This window comes from Euphorbia lathyris, chromosome 4 (assembly GCF_963576675.1).
Source record: "Euphorbia lathyris chromosome 4, ddEupLath1.1, whole genome shotgun sequence".
Lineage (NCBI taxonomy): Eukaryota > Viridiplantae > Streptophyta > Magnoliopsida > Malpighiales > Euphorbiaceae > Euphorbia > Euphorbia lathyris.
Window position 1 is genome coordinate 42,857,134 of NC_088913.1, and position 18,386 is coordinate 42,875,519.

An 18,386-nucleotide genomic window follows, 5' to 3' on the forward strand; every position below is an offset into this window, starting at 1 on the left:
CGAGTGGAATGAGGATTGTGAGAAGGCCTTCGAAGGAATCAAACGGTTTCTCACAGAACCGCCCTTAATGAGTCGGCCCTTGAAAGGTGAGGATCTTTATATGTATGTCTCGGTTACAGATAAAGTTGTTTGCACGGTCATGATAAGAGAAGAGGACGGCCAGCAATATCCAATTTATTACGTGAGCAAAGTATTAAAGGATGCTGAAACCAGATACTCCAAGCTTGATAAAATGGCGTTGGCTGTTGTCACCACGGCAATCCGCCTTAGGCCATACTTTCAGGCTCATACTGTCATAGTTCGAACAAACATACCATGAGGAAGGTATTGCAAAAGCCGGACACTTCAGGAAGATTGATGGAATGGGCAATCCGCCTAGGAGAGTTTGATGTACGATACGAGAGCAGACCAGCCTTGAAGAGTCAAGTCTTGGCAGACTTTGTGAATGAATTCACAGAAGAAGGGATGAATCTCCCAAAATCTCAGGTCGAGGAATGGACGATGTAGACAGACGGAGCTTCCTCAGCAGAAGGAGCGGGTATAGGGACTACGCAGCAAAATTGGATTTCATAGCAACCAACAATGCAGCGGAGTACGAGGCCTTAATATTGGGACTACGCTTGCTGAAAGAAATCACTCCCGAGCGGATCGTGATCTATAGCGACTCCAAGTTGATGGTCAACCAGATGATCAAAAACTACGAGGTAAAAGATGAGGTTTTAGCCAAATACGATGCCGAGGTTAAAAAATTGTTGGATCACATTGAAGCTAAAGAAACTAAATGGGAATTGATCCATGTACCACGCGGTTCAAATACCGAAGCAGATCATCTAGCTAAAATGGCTTCCAGCAAGGAGAACTGGGTGGATCCACAATGTCCATTCGAAATTAAAGCAGCTCCGGCCTTCGCCTCGGAAGAAGTATCTCTACTCACAACAGTAGAAGGGGATTGGAGGTCTGCCATCCGCCAATATTCGTTAGATGGAGCAGTACCTACGGACAAGGAGGAAGCTCGGTGGATAGTCAGGAAGGCGGCCTATTTCTCTATAATAAACGATTGCCTTTACAGAAAATCTTTTAGCCATCCTTGGTTAAAATGCATTTTGCCAGAAGAAGGACAGCAGGTCCTCAAGGAGTTGCATGAAGGAGCATGTGGAGCCCATGAGGCATCCGCCTCCATCCTAAAAAAGTCCAGGCTAGCAGGATTTTATTGGCCCACTGCAGAACTTGATGCACAGAAACTGGTGGAATCTTGTCATAATTGTCAGATTCATGCGAATGAATCTCATACTGCAAAGCATCTCCAAAAGCCCATCCTGGAAGGTCGACCCTTTGCCCTCTGGGGAATTGACATCGTTGGACCATTTCCTCCTACTCGTAGACAAAGAAGGTATGTGGTAGTAGCCGTAGATCACTTCACCAAGTGGGTGGAAGCTGAAGCTGTCTCCTCCATCACTGCTGAGAGAATGGTAGAATTCGTCAAAGAGAATATCGTGGGAAGATATGGCATCCCACACACGATCATCACGGATAATGGAACGCAATTCAACTGTGGTGAGTTCAAAGCTTTCTGTGAAAAATTGGGCATTTTGAACAGATTCGCCTCCGTGTATTACCCACAATCCAACGGTATGACTGAAGTCACAAATCGGACAACCGTAAAAGGAATAAAGAAAAGACTGGGGGAGCATGATGAGAAATGGGCGGATCAGTTAACAAGTGTCTTATGGGCGTATCGTACTACTCCTCGCACGGCCACAGGCGAAACCCCATTCGCCCTTTCTCATTATGTGGAAGCAGTAATCCCAGTCGAGATATTGGTTCCAAATGACAGAGTTGCATTCTATTGCGAGGAGGACAATGGTCAGAGATTAAGAGACAGCCTTGATCAAGTGGAAGATAAGAGGGACAAGGCATATGTGCGTATGGCGGCTTATAAGCAGCGGATCGCAGCTTATCATGACAAAAACGCCAAACTTGTCGAATTGAATGTGGGAGATCTCGTGCTCCGCAAGGCAGACAAAATCCAATCAAAAGAAGGGAAGGGCAAGCTAGGGCTCACCTGGACTGGTCCATACCGCATAGTGGACAAGATTGGGTTCGCCACATTTAAAATCCAGGACATGGACGGAAATACACTGCCACGCACTTGGAATCTCCAAAATCTCCGCAAGTACTTCGCCAGAAAATAGAATTTAAACAAGGTCTTGAGTACTCTTTTTCCTTTAATAAGCTTTTTTCCCATGTGGTTTTTCTTGTTAAAGGTTTTAATGAGGCTCACATATAAGACCCACTTGCTGTAATAAAGCATATCTTCTATCAATAAAAGCAATTGTTCTATTGTCCATATTCTTTTTAAGTATTTTCTTGCAGCAATATAAATATTCCAGTCTCAAAAAGAGGGGGGGCATCAAACGCTCTCCACATTAAAAAGTACTGCTATCTCATAGCTACTTTTTCTCCTCAAAAATAGGAGAACAATCTCATGGGCGGATCCATCTGTAGATAATCCCCATTCGAGATAGAGTTAAAACGTTCCTTGGACGCAAAGTCTTTACACTCTCTTACTCCCTTCCCAAAGAAGGGTTCACAAGTCCTACAGGCGGATCACTTCACCTCAAAGATAGGTAGCAAGTTGATCCCTGAAGGCAGCTTTACTTCCTCTAAGGGAATAAAACAGCTTCAAACCTTCACAAAGGTTCGCACAATGGAGTATGGCTGGCCACCTACTCCAAAATAAATCCTAACAGCCTATATATATATATTTCCTTACGCAAACGCAAAGGTAAAATAAATAGCAAACATAAGGATTAAAATTTTGTATTCAAGTTTTACAAAACATAAACATCAAGTTACAACAGGAGCATTCTCCTTAACATTCTTCTCGCCAGAAGCATCTGCTTGAGAAGCTTCCTTCTCGGCAGCCCCAGATACGCCCACCAAGGAGACCTCCTTTTCCACGGAAGGTGTTCCCCCAGGAAGAGGGGTGCTATCAGTTATCGGCTCCTCACCTGACTTCGGAGGCACTTCCTCGAGGTCCACTAGCTTAACGTTGGTGGAAGGTTTGCTTTCCTCGACGGGTCCCTTCATCCATTTCCGAACATAGTCACGGAGGTAGTCCTTGATGTCCGGGATTTTGTTAAATTTAAGAACATCTTCTGGGTCTGGAACGGCGAACTGCGGATCTGTAAAATCTAAGGGTGGGCACGGTTCGGTTAACCGGTCCATTAAGCAAAAAAATTAACCGAACCGTTATCAACGGTTTTTTAACTATCCAAACCGAAATCGGTCCATATCAATCGGTTAACCATACAATCGGTTAACCATTAATTTCGGTTAGGTTTTTCGGTTAACGGTTTTTAACCAATTCTCACCAGTTAACCAAAAATCAACGGTAAACCATAATTTTTACCCAAACCTAAATTTTTAAACAATATTAAAATACACATTTCAAAAATTCAAACGAAACGAATTCATATAAAAGTTCAAATTCAAACATAAGTACCGAACTAAAAAACAATCCATCAAATTTACATTTAAAACATGAAGAAATGTAAATAATATTTCGTTAAAGTGCTTATTACAACATTAATCCATCAAGTTTACATTTAAGTATAATCTATGGTATATATTTATATTAATATAGGTTATAATCTATGTTAAAGACTTTTTTTTAATCTTATAATCTATGTTATATAATTATATATTAATTTTTTTAAAAAAATTGGTTATATTTATTAAACGGTTCGGTTAACCGTTAACCACGGTTTTTGAAACTCTAACCCGAAACCGAAACCGAAACCGGTAACTATATATTTTTTAACCATTAAGTAAACCACCGGTTCGGTTAATCGCTTTTTCCGGTTCGGATTATCGGTTTTCGGTTCGGTTACCGGTTTGATCGGTTTTTTTGCCCACCCCTAAAATCGATCTCCGGATACGCCAGCGCGACATACGCCATGATCAGTTCGCCATAAAAGAAAGCTTTCTCACCAGCCATGTACTCTGCTTCTTCTAAAGCATTCTCATGCTCCTTAGCATCAGCCTCAATCTTCTCCTTTAGCCTCTTTATTTCGGCATCCTTAAGGGCCATGGCGGACGTGGCAGATGCAATATTCGCCCTAGCGTCAGTAATTTCTTTCTCCAACTTTTCTATGGTAGCCTTATCTGCCACACCTTGAAGGAGCTCAGCTTCCATAGCGCGTATGCGAGTATACATCTGTCAAAAACAAACAGTTCTGTCAAAATGAAAGAACAAAGGTACAACTTTTTCTAAAAGCATCCATTCTAGCAAGGGGACCTACTGTAAGGAGCTCCGTCTTTCCCCTTTGAGCATGGATTGATCCAGGAATCTGGTTTTGATTCCTCTGTACCTCGCCCAGCTGACCCATAGCCTCATCTAGGTCATTGATAACCGATTCATTCTCCAAAGACCCTTGGACACCATACTTGGCGGACCAGTATCTGCCTAGGTCAGGCTTCGTCGTCTGCACGAAAATGCAAGGGTCAAAACTTAGATTCCAAACATAGCTAACAAATAAGAGATAAGGACAACCTACTTGTTCCATATCCACCACGGGCATGGTGGATCTCATGGCGTCCGCCATAAGCTTTGGTCCACCAGAAGCTGCAGGCTTTCTCCTTTTTAGAGGCGGATCGGCCACTGTCTCTGCCAAACGTTTCCCAGTATCCTTTTGGGGATTCGCCACTTGAGCTTTCTTACGAGCCTCATCCTCCATCAACTTCCTACGCTTCTCTGCAAGAGCGTGATTGGCCTTAGATAAACCCCTGCCAAGGAAAACAGCAAAGTAATCAAGGTTCAAAAAGAAAACGAAGTTACCTTGGTCAAATTGTGTAATCTTCGAGTAAATGAACTTGTCCCCATCCTTGCGAATCAGGGGAATATCGCTCATCATGAAATCTAGGGCATCAGCATATGTCCAGGCATCCGCCTTGACACTTTTCATGAGCTCCGCCACCACCTCATCACTATTCGTCAGAATCCGCATATCTCCCGCCATATGTAAAGGTTTGGGATTCCAATATATTGGGAAGCCTAGAGGTTCGCCCTCATTTATCTTCACGTAAAAGAATTTTTCGTCCCAGCAATGGACGTTGGACATTTTGCCACTAAACGGCGAATACACTCCAAATTTTGCAAAAGTAAGAAAAGACTCCGACTTTCGCTTTGACGATTTATGAAAGGCTCTGAAGATACGTGGAGTGTACACTACTCCTAAGTTCGAGGCCAGATAGCAATCTAGAGCTATGTCTAACCAGCCATTAGGATGTAATTGGCTAGCCGTAATGTCAAAATAAGCAAGGATGTCCGCCATCATCTTGGGAAGAGGCAGTCGAAATCCTCTTTCTACGTGACTAAAGTACACTGTCAAGAATCCGCTTGGCGGACAGGCGGGTCATTGATGAGCCTCCGCTAATTGGGTCTCGTAGTTATTTATCCATGGGAATCTACTCGCTAGATCCGCGGCACTCATACGAGACGAAGTGGACTCCGCTCGGGGTTTCTTTTTCCAATGTAGGGTAGCAGAAGGAGTCCTCCCAGAAAAACACCTAAGACCTACGGCCGGAGCGGTTTCAGTGATCGGAGTTGAGAGGTTTTGATTACTACTACCTGAACGAGTTCGACCATGATTACACACCGAGTCAAGCAACTCAGCTAAATCGGAGTTAACCGTACCTTCGGAGGAAGTAGAATTTTCCGACGAAGAAGAGGTCCAGCTAAATACAACCTCGGAAGGAGAGGACAAATTGAAAAATTCAGAGGTGGACCCAGAGGATGAAGAAGAACTTCTAAACATTCAAAACACAATATACAGAGCGAAGAGATGAACTTACATGAAGAGTAGAAGATTAAAAGATTCTGGAAATACTCCGAAGAAGCTCTGCACAAAAGATGTGAAAGAAAATGGTGAAGAAGAACGAATGAGGAAGAAAGAGAAAAGGGAAAAAGAAGAAGGCGTCTTCTCTCTCCTTGGGTGATGCGCCTGCTACACGTGTCACTCCATGATTAGTATCGAACAGAGTGCTCATTAATGCAGGTAATCATGACGGCGCGCAAAGAATCTCAAAAGCCCTAAAGGACTTTAAAGGAACTTTGGGGGGGCTTCTGATAACATTGTGATATTATCCCAAGGATCAAAAGGGATATTTGATTAAAGAACGCCACGTGTTAGTCGCCTGATACAGGAATTCCGCGGCGTATCGAAGTAAAGAGATCCGACGGGCGGATCACCTAAAACTCGCCAAGAATGACCTGCTGGCGAACCTATGAGGCGGATCTCCATAAGCTCTCAATCCGCCATGAGAACGGCTGAGCCGATCTTGCAATAAAGACCATTAATGAGCTATCAATTAGCTAACCGCCAACTTAAGGGTAACCAGTAACCGCCATTAATGGGGCATTAATGGAGACTTTCTAGTTACTGAGAGTTACAACTTCACAACTATATATCTCCTATGTCTCAGGCTATCAAGGTACACATTCACTCACCTTTGTCAATTCAGTTTGCTCTCTTGTTCTTCCTTACTGACTTTGGCATCAGAGCTTCCCCCCGTCGAACCCAACGACGCCCCCATAGGGACGGAAGTTAATCAGAATTTCTCCACTTGTCATCACAACCTTAAAAAGAGTAAGACTATCAAAATATGAAAAGGAGAAATAAGAATGAAGGAACCTGTGAATTCTAATGAATCAGCAAATAATTTGATAAAGTGATGAGCTTTAATTGTGTTTTGTTCTATCCATCATTCATTTCGACATTCGTGCTATAATGAATAAAGGTAAAGACAATAATAATTAGATCCGTCATTTTGATCGCTATTTGTTAGATCGGGTTGACGATAAATTGATTATTGAAGTTTGGGATCAACTTCTCATAATAGATTTTAAATGGACTATTTTATATATTTTATACTCAAGATGAGTTGATTAAAATTTATTATGACATATTGAAGATACTTCCAATAACCGATAAATGATTGATTATTAATAATTGATTGATTGTTGAAATTAGGGATCAATTTTCTATAGTAAATATTAATTAGCTATTTCATATTCAAAATGAGTTGAGTGATATTTATTGACATCTCGAAGATATTTCTAACAATTAATCGGATATTGAATTTGAATTGAAACTAATCGTGTTTTATGGTTTTTTTGTAGCATTCCCACTCTCTATATTTCGTATTTGTCTGCCTTGGTAGAGGCTCTACTCAATTTTGAGTAGAGAGGGGATATTCCATTCTTGTGGGGACTTGGGAATTATTCTCAGTCCATTTGTATATCAATAAAGCTCCTTATTTCTCATTCTATTTGCTTATTAAAATTATTACTATTTTCCACTCTACTCTTGTATTTACTGTTTTATTACTATCATTATTGTTGAAACACCTTTCCACATGATTTTGATTTGACAAAATTATTTAAGTTAATCTCATGATTAAGACAATTAAATTTAAGTGCTTTGATTTAATTGTACTAATGTGTTTGTTCAATATTGAGTATATTAATAAATGAGAACAGAAATAAAAAGTAAGATAGAATGAAGTCATCATGAGCCACAGAAGCTGAGTAGAACACAACTCAGCATCATAGAAGAAAAGTCTTCTTCAGAACAAACGCTTGAAGACGAAGCTGACCGAAGAAGCTGAGTGGAACGTAACTCAACCTCGTCAAAGGAGATCTTAAAGCCAACGTCAATTAAGTCAAGCTGAGTGTTCATCAGGACAGCACCAATGATCTGTTAACTAGAAGACAAAGCCCGAAAAAGGTCTGCACCAATTCAGAAGCCTCAGAATTACGCCAAGAGACCTTTTCGAGACGTATGGATCACCTGGCATTTGGCAAGAAGACAAACCTGGCGCTAGAAGATTAAACCTGGCGCAAGAAGGCAAAACTGGAAAGCCTGTCGCCTGCTAAATTCAGACGACAGGATTGACATGCGATTCTGAATGCTGACCAAATGAATGACGCAAGAAGACCGTTTGAATTCAACGGATAAGTCCGAATTCAAATCATTGGAGCTTCAGAAATTGCTATAAAAGGACAAGTTCATCACTTGGATCCTTTGCCGAAATACAAGAAAGCACAGACAGAAAAGCAAATCTTCACAAGAGTGAAAATCCAAAGTAGAAGCTGTCTACATAGAAAAAGCAAGTTCTTACACCCAAATCCAATCTCTGTGTAAAAAGTCTAGAGTGAATTTGTATTCATCTAAAGTGTTCTTCGTTTGAGAGAAAAAATCTTGTATCAATTGTAAAGGTTGAGAGATTGAAGCTGAGTACTCGGTTTTAGTATTCAGTGGTAGAGAAAATCTGAGTGTTCGGTTATAGCGCTCAGTAGAATTGAGTAGACGAATAGAGGACGATACTCTTGCATACTCAATTGCTTTATAAATGGTTTGTGCTCTACCTTTAAAGAGCTCAGTAATGGATTGAAAAAGCCCGGAAGGATTCTCGGGACTGGACGTAGGCGGTGAGGCCGAACCAGGATAAGACTGCTGAGTAATCTCTAACCCTTCTCTTGATATATATGTATGTGTTGCTTGCTTAAATTACTCAGTATATAATTTGTATAAGCCGACGCTGAGTAATCAGAGTGCTGAGTTGGAAGCTGGCCTTAAGTGTTATTTCCAAACTCACAAGTGAAACAGTTCTAGTCAGCCTCTGACTAAAGCTGTCTTACATCACGCTCAGCCTTGCTGACTAAAACTGAGTGAAGTTATTTAAAGAATTAAATTAAGTCAGCATAATTAAGTGAAAAAGTTACATTAGTTCCTAACCCCCCTTAGAACTAATCTATTACATTACACGGGACCAATAATTATTCCCATTAGGGGGCAATGGAAGAGGAGGTGGTATCAACATGCTCAGAATGATAAATGCACGACTGGAGTCGATGCCCAACGTTGATGACACACAAGGTATAAGGAATATCATGCAGAAAATTTATGGCATAGCTGTGAGGGAGGTGTACCTTCCTAACTTCTAGAAGCTGTAACCTCGGCAATTTGACCAGCAGTATCTTTTACCTTATAATTTTAGAATTCATGATTTTGCTTTGTTTCCAGGAGAAGGATAGTCTACTATGGAACATGTTGCACGTTTTACATTTCAGTGTAGTGGTTTAAGCGTAGATACGAACTTTGACATGTTGCGTTTGTTTCGCGGTTCACTTATAGGTCCTCCATGAAAATGATAAATGTGCAAGGTAGTAAAAGAGGGAAAGAGAATAGAAAACCTAAAGGGAGATGATATTAGAAAAGTTTGAGGTAAATCTAAAATTAAAAAAAGTTAAAGTGAATGGTTGTATTAATAAACCAAACACCAACAAAATGAATGAAACATCATCTTTTCCTCAACCTCCAAAACAATTGGGTCTTAGTGATTTAAGAAACACAAACTCTTTAAAATTTAATTTAAAAGCCTAATAGAAAAATTGATGGAGATGGTATAGTATAGAATAAATATATAATTGGTCTTTGGTAATAATCTTTAGAATAACTTATCCTATAAATTAAATAGCGAGATGGGGAAAATTTAAAGTTAAATGTTTATAATTAATCAGGAAGGAAGGCACTTAAAGTCAAAGCTTAGATGCGTCCTAGTGTATTAGAGAGGGAATTGACCAAAAGAAACATTAAGTTTTGTGAAAAATGCATGGAAAAAGTACAAAATTAAACCTTGTGGTTTACGTCATTTTCAAACATAAACTATGCGGTTTAAAAATTTATAAACTAGTACCTTGAGGTTCAAACCGTTAGCAAACAGATGCAAAAATACTAACACCGTTAGAAAAGTGATGATGAATCAATTTTGATCAAAAGGTCAAAGGTTAATTTTGTCTTTTCATTTCTAATTTCATTCCTTTCACTTCTGTCAATCCAATTCTCAAAACCTTTTTATCTTTCATCTCCACCCTGCACCATCACCTACGAATCAAAGTAATCCTCCCACCTCATCACTGCTACCGTCGTCGGAGCTATGCTAAAGCATTGGTTTGTCCGTAACAACTTCTTCCTTTTTGGGCTACCTCGATTGCAAATATCATAAGATTTATGATTATCTAAAATTCTCAATTTTCATCGAAAAAAGATCATCACCATCTTCAAATCGTCAAAAGCCTTTTGTTTTGACAAGCTTCAATAGTGAATGAAAAAACCATGTACCAATTGGCTTGGTGTTCCATATACCGTACTGTATCAAAAAGAATGCATTAGAGAGTATGTCTCTTGTTCCTTTGCCGTACCATCAATCATTTTGGGTTTTGGTATGGATTCAGAAGGAAGTTCAACATGTTTGAATTCTTCTTCATCTTCTGCTTCGCAAGGGAGTGGTATTCTAGCGACAGATTGGATGGTGAGAATTGAAATGGAGGGGGTGGAAGAACTTGTTGATTTAGAAAATTCTACAGTTGTCAATTTGGGTATAATTTTAAGAATTGAGTCTTGAAAATTTCGATCGTTTAATCCTGTTGGTCCCGTGTGATTAGTTCCAAAGGGGGGGTTAGGAACTAATATAACTTTTTCGCTTAATTATGCTGACTTAATCAATTCTTTAAGTTACTTAACTCAGTTTTGGTCAGCACGGCCAAGAAAGATGCAAGACAGCTTTAGTCGAAGGCTGACTAAAACCGTTTTACTTGTGAGTTGGGAATTAACACTTAAGGTCAGCTTCCAACTCAGCACTCTGATTACTCAGTGTCAGCTTATACAGTTTATATCCTAAGTAATTTAAGCAAACAGCACATACATATATATTGAGAGAAAGGGTTAGAAATTACTCAGCAGATTTATCCTGGTTCGGCCTCACCGCCTACGTCCAGTCCCCAGAGTCCTTCCGGGCTTTTTCAATCCAATACTGAGATCTTTAAAGGTACAACACAAACCATTTACAAGTAGTTGAGAATGCAAGAGTACCTTCTTCTATTCGTCTACTCAACTCTACTAAGCGCTATAACCCAACACTTAGATTTTCTCTACCGCTGAGTACTAAAACCGAGTACTCAGCACCACTCTCTCAATTTTTACAATTGATACAAATTTGTTCCTTCTAGATGAAGAACACTTTAGATGAATACAAATTCAATCTAGACTTTTACACAGAAATAGGAATTTGGTGTAAGATTTTCTTTTCTTGTTTGAATGTGCTTTGTATGTATGCTCTTTTCTTTTTGTACTTCGGCAAAGGATCCAAGAGTTAGACTTGTCCTTTTATAGTGAATTTCTGATGCCTCAATCATTTGAATCCGAATGTATCCGTTGAATTCAAACGGCTCCTTGCGTCATTCACTGGTCAGCATACAGATATTGCAGGCCAATCCTGTCGTCTGAAATTATCAGGCGTCAGGCTTGTCTTCTTCCGCCAGGTTCGTCTTCTAGTGCCAGTTTTGTCTTTTTAGCCAATGGCCAGTTGAGCCATGCATCTCGAAACTATCTCCGTGCGTAATTCCAAAGCTTCTGTATTGGTGCAGACAGTTGTCGGATCTTGTCTTTTTGCAAACAGATCATTCGCGTTGTCCTGACGAATACTCAGCTTGACTCTAATAGACGTTGCCTTCGATCTTTATCTCTCGTGAGGTTGAGTCATATTCTACTCAGCTTCTTCGGTCAGCTTCGTCTTCAAGCATTTGTTCTGAAGAAGATCTTTCTTCTATTATGTTGAGTTGTGTTTCACTCAGCTTCTATGCCTTACGCTGACTTCATTCTGTCGTTCCTTTTATTTCTGTTTACTTATAATTATACTCAACATTAAACAAATACATTAGTACAATTAAATCAAAGCACTTAAATTTAATTTCCCCTTAATCATGGATTAACTTGAATAATTTTGTCAAATCAAAATCATGTGGAAAGGTGTTTCAACAAGCTCCCCCATTTTGATGTTGGCAAAAATATTTAATTGTAGAACTCAGCATTAAAGTTCCCCATGATTGAATCACTTTTCATACTTCTGAAGTTTCTCCCCCGTAAGGGTTGCATCTGTTGACTTAAATTAACTCTAAACCTTCTAAGATTTAATCGAGCAAAAATAAGACATGGTTTTACTGACTTAGTTCAATTCTAGACCTTCCAATATCTAATTCAGATGAGCCTAGGCCAGCTTTCAGAAGATTGTCAATACTTGGAACATATAGTTATTACTCAGTGTGGCACATATGTATCAAAGTTATTGTATAGGTATCAGAGTTATGTGTGCTGAGTATATTTTACTTGTATTTTCCTTATGTTCACAAGATTTTTACTTTGTTCAATGATTGGTTTAAGTATGACAGATCGGCATAGAATCATAATAGGTAAGCATCGCATATAGATAAGTTAGTTTGGATAAAAAGATGCTTATAATAGATAGTCAACATAAAAATAGAACATGCCAAAAGTTACAAGTCTAGGACTATTCGTAATCTATCTTTTCATGTTGACTTGAACTTGGTGGGTTTTGCCTTTGCCCTTGGCAGATCTTGGTTGCTGACTAGGAGCATAAGATGGACCAGGCTTCTGCTGAGTTATCTCCCTTTATCTCTGCTGAGTTCCAGCAGCGCGTTCTTTCTCCCTCGTTTTGCCATTATCGGGATTGGAAGGAGGAGGAAAGAAGATTCCCTGCTGAGCAGCATGAGATAATTTGGATGAGTATAGCTGAAGTTGACTCATACTCTCCCGAAGACCGTCGAAGACTGCCACGCCATCAGCCATAGTGGAAGCATGGATCTTAATGTTGGCACTGAGCATACTTAAGAGATACTCTTGAGATTTCCGGATCCAAGTGATAGATTCTGTCAGTTTGGCATAGGATTGATGATACATCCTGAGCATGGTAGTGTCATGTTGTTGACGTTGAATGTTTGTGTGCCGAACCTGCTTAAGGGTAGACTGAGTGCATTGCAGAATCTCATTAGTCTTCACGAGGTCAGTGTCCATTTCCTGTGTATTCAGGTTGAGTAGGCGAACGGCTTCTCCAATCTGTTCGATGGAACACTGGGAGGAGGAGATAAGCTCACGAGCTCCGGTCAGCTCAGAGGTCAGCTGGGAGAAGTGTTGATTTACCTCAGCAGAGGTTGCATATGTCGAGTTCACAGCTGATAAGGCATTGAGTTGACCTTGGATGGCGTCCATATAAGTTACCATCATCAGCTGGAGTTCAGCTAGCTTCACTATTGATTCTTGCTTGGGTTGTTAAGATTGAAAGGATGTCATGACACTCAGTAAGTCCTTGAGACCCTTGATTTCAGTTAAAAGTTGAGTGACAGAAGAGAGTTGTGTTGGCTCAACATTAACAGACCCAGCAACATCGGCATTGGTTTGATGAATATCCTGAAGTAAGGCTTGAGCTGAGTCAATGATTCTTCGTCCAGACTCAGTAGCATGCAAGTAAGCATAGGATTCATCATGTTGTGGTTCAGAGGCCGGAATATGAGTAGCACCGGATGGAGGAGGTGTTTGGTGCTGTCCAAAAACAGAGGTGCCAGCGTTGTCAGTGGCTGGACTTTTATTCAGGTCAGCATGAGGAGTTGACTGGTTATCATTCTGCGTTGAAGGATTTGGAAGAGGTGGATCCGCAGAAATATTGACTTGCTCAGGGTCAGTCTGAAGCTGAGTATTGGCAGAAGGTTGGGGTAGTTCAGAGCTGACTTGAGCAGGATTTTCCTTTGCTAACTCTTTGTCTTGAGCAGCAGGAACTTCGAGCACTTGCTCGACAGAAATTTGACCCTCAGGAGCTTTGGGATCGGCTTGTTCCTCAGCTTGAGAAATAGAGGCTTGCTTTTTCTTGAGTTGGTCGGGAGTTGGCTCAGTGACCGTGGAGAAAAATTGAAACTGAAGTGTGGCGAGGTCAGTGATTGGTTCCCTTAGTGGAGAATCGTCCAGAAGGTCGATGACTGGAGATTTCTGAGCCTTTCATTTGAGTCGTTTGCCTGTGCTGTCCTTATTTATTGGAGGAGAGGGATCAGCAGCAATGGAGTCAAGGGACTCAAAGGCTGAGTTAATACCAAGGTCGGCATCAAGGCCTTATACCACTTTATCCTTCACTGGCGACTTTGCACTAGGGCTGGGCACAGTTCGGTCCAAGTCGGGGATTCATGAATCTCCAGTGTTGGATTGAAATTCGGAGATAAATAAAATGAAATCTCCAGAATTGGATTGAAAGAATAAATCTCCAGAATTGAATTGCCCCAAAATTTCAGTCCAGTCCAGTTCGGGGATTCGGAGATTCGGTTCCGGTCCAATCCAATATAATTTTTCGGTGATTCGGATAAATATCTAATAGTTTAAGTCCTAAAAAATAAATTAAAAATTTAATTTACAAAATAATAAAATATAAAATTTTATTATCTTACATAACTTGAAATAAATGATATTTTTTTAGGAAGTAAACAACATTCATTAAAAGTTACAGTAGACAACAAGGCTAAAAAAACCCGATAAAATCAAAGTATTAAAAGTTACGGTAGACAACAAGGCTAAAAAAACCCACAAAATCAAAGTTACAAAATAACAAATCCATAAAAACAAACAACCTTTAATTCAAAAAAGACAACACTTCATTAGCAAAATCTCCCTAATCATCATCCCAATTTGTAATTGAATCTTCTTAACGCAACAAATTCCTTGTTTTCCAAAGCAAAGGCAGTAAAAGCCAAACATCAATGTAAACATATAAAATTTGTAATTGAATCAACAAATGTTAAATTAATTAGCTTTCACTTCAATAAAATTAATCAACACACTAGCAAAAAGTAAAAGGAAAAAAATATGCTTACCAAAGTGCATTTGATTCGGTCAAAAAAACCTTAGATATCCAATTGAAATATAGATAAAAGAGATGATGCAATTTCAGGATCAGAACTAATTTCTACAAATTAAATAACATTTATATAGTTAGTATTCATAAACATTTAATTAAAATAAAACTATGAAATATAATTGCTAAGTAAATATTACCTTCTTCAATAGCTTCAAGATCTTCAACTTCTTCTTCATGCTTGAAAGCTTGAGTTGAAGTTTTCAACCAATCTTGACAACAAATTAAAACCGCAGTTGTAGCAGGAGTTAAAAAAACTCATAAATTGATCCAAAGTTTTACCATTTGTGCTAAACATAGATTCAGAAGCCACAGTTGAGCATTGAATTGCAAAAACATCTTTTACAACTTTGGATAAAGCAGGATATCGCATAACATTAACCTTCCACCACAATAGATATGATAAAATAGAAGCATAAGACGACAAGATTCACTTAAAGAATCATATACAGAATAAACACAAAATTAATTCGGCAAACACAAAATTACAATGCGATTCAAGGTCAATCATGATTCACCAAACAATTAACATGATTTGAGACCATAATATGCAAATTTTTCCCAAGAGAATAAACAGGCATTCCAAATTAAGACAGTTCATACTGCGAAATGGACTAAAAAAAGTAAATAACACAAAACATGTTCAATTGTTCATATGAATTTCCACTATAAATTATTGGAGATTTGTGAAGAAATAGTCCGAAGAGTGATTCTGTATTCACGAGCCAAACATTCTTCAAGTGACTGATATCTCCCTTCTCTTATATGCATAATTTCACGAAGATTTCCTCCATTTTTTGTAGCTTTATAGGTCCCTTATATTGATGTTTATATTAGAAAGTGTAGGTGATGTTTGAAGTTTATTGCTTAGCTATAAGACCCCATAATACCCGATTGAACAAGAGGTGATGAGATGGGAAAGGTGGGAGTGGCTGTCTAGAAAATTTTCCATGGCTGAAAAACCAGGTGAAGAAAATTTTCCTAATTGATTTTCCATGAGAGGAAGCTTCTGTGAATTAATTAAGAACTATATCTAATACCCTAACATATAAAACTTCAAATATAACACAGAACATATAAAACTTCAAATCTACACAATGTACGCAACATAGAGTTTAGAAATTGAAATATAAAAGTTCAGAGTTTAGAAAACTTACCAGACTTTAGATCGGTAAAAGGTGGAGGTGGCGGTGTGCAAGGTGGAGGTGGCGGCGTGTGAGGTGGTAGCAGCGATGGAGTGCAATGGAGGAGATAGAACCGTAGAAAAAAATCGAAGCAGAGAGAATGGGGTAAAGAAGCACGAGATTCTATTTTATAAAATGTTTAAAAATTTTAATATTTAAAACTTCTAATATTTGTTACTTAATTAAATGGTTAATAAGAAGTAGAATTGGTTTAGATGGTTAAGGCGATTAACAATAATAATGTTATACCTTATTAATAAATTATAAATTTATATTATTGTAATTAGTTTACCAAACCTTACAAAATATATAACTATATATTATATAATATTTCTCTTTATATAAAGTTAATGTATGAAATATAAATTTATTATTGCTAAACTTTCGATTATTTCAGTTCGGTCCAATCCAATCCAATCCAATTCGGTTATCGGTCCGGTCCTGGATAAATTTCGGTCCAGTTCTTTGACGAAAAGTCAACGGTCCAATCCAGTTCGGTTCTTCAAAAAAAGTCAACGGTCCAGTCCAATTCCGGAGTTTTTTCCTCGGATATTCGGTCCGGTCCAGTATCTCCGGGATCCGCGCCCAGCCCTACTTTGCACTATGCTCAGCTTGGTTAGTTTCAACTCGTTCACTTTGCTCAGCAGCAACATTCACATTCGACTCAGCCGATCCTGTCTTGTCAGCTTGATGCTGGCCTCCAATATCACCTAGTTCTTCTTCTTGGTCAATAGGAGTTTTCTCAAGATCAATTTCTTGACTTCTCACAAAGTGCGAGTCTTCAGAGATTACAAAGTCAAGAGGAGGTGCATCAATCGGTTTCAACCCAGAAGTCTTCTTCTTCTTTTTCAAAGGTTGCTCAGGGATTTCCTCACTTTCTTCCTCCGGCTCAACTTGCCTTTTCAGTTTCTCCGTTGACTTGGGTTCAACTTGAGTTTGTGCAGCATCAGCTTTGCTAGAGATTATTCTCAGCTTCCTTGGAGCTGTGTTGACATCTCTTACGGACTGGTCAGCTTTTCGCTTCTTATCTTGCCTTGTTCGGTCAGCGTGTTCAACCATTACCTTATTTCCTTTCTTGGTTGGCACATCCTGTGCTGCTTCAACCATATTATCCCCTTCTTCATTTTCTTCTGCACCTTTCCCTTTCTTGGATTTAATCGGCTGATTATAAGCTAGTCCAAACAGCAGTGCCGCTGTGATTTCTGTACCCCAAGTCTCAACTTCTTCGACCGTGCTTACTTGATAGTCCTGAAGAATTTTCGTGATGAGGGAGCCCATCCTGAGTTTCCCGGTGCTCCATTGAAATGTGCCGATAAGAAATACGGGCATGTTGAGTGGTTTGTAGGTCAGCATGTGCCAGATGAAGCACTGTTCAAAGTTTGAGGCCGATGAGGAGGAGTTGACCTTTGGGAATAGGAAGTTGGTCAGGATGTAATGAGCCATTTTCTGAGGTTGACCCATGCACGTGTTGTCTATTTCTCCCTTATGGGTCTTTGGCTTACAGAATTCAATAGGATAGTCAATTTTGGCGTGGTCGTTCGTTGTTCTAAATTCTGTACCTTTGGCCGGCAGTTTTAACAGAGTTGCTAGATAGGATGGAGTGATCGTGATGTCCTTGCCTTTGACTTTGGTCACTAAGTGGTCAACATTGTCCTCGTTAACTCTGAGGTTTGTGTAAAATTCCCTTACCGGGTGTGGATAGGTGTTACCGGGGAGAGAAAAGATTTGGATCCAGCCGTTTTTGGATATCCACTCACAGAAGGGTTTCTCAGCCTCTACGAACCCTTTAGAGAACCAACGACAGCGGAGTACCTCACAACCCTTGACGGTGTTGTATACAGGGAGGAATACATTTTCCTTAGGCTGCTTCTCCTTCTTCTGTTTCTTGGACGGAGTTGCTTGGTCAGCTTGAGGGTTCTTACCGGAGGTGCTGACCTTAGATTGGTCATGCTGAACATCCCCTTGAGACTCACTTGAAGTGATGCGGACATCCTAACTGGACTCAGTAATAACACGCGCCTTGGCGGATCTCATCTCGGCGTATCCACAGAGGTTGTATCTAAGAGGGCGGATCCCCTGGACACGCGAGCGGGGCGGATCTAGGCGTACGCCATGAGGTGTACCAACAAATACACTGGGCGGATCTCAAGATTACTTCCTGCCGAAGGAATTCACCAATAACCTCTGACGCTCCGTACCTGCACCTCTGTACCTGTTGTCTAGGCGCATTACCTATTTTACCCTTTTATTGTTAACCATATTGTAACCCTAATAGGGATAGCCCCTGTCCTTCTATTTATCTTTTGGAGGTTGTATTTAAACCCTCATTTTGTAAGGATAGTGCAACTTTTATCAATCAACTATCATTTCTCTTTGAGATTAAGGTTT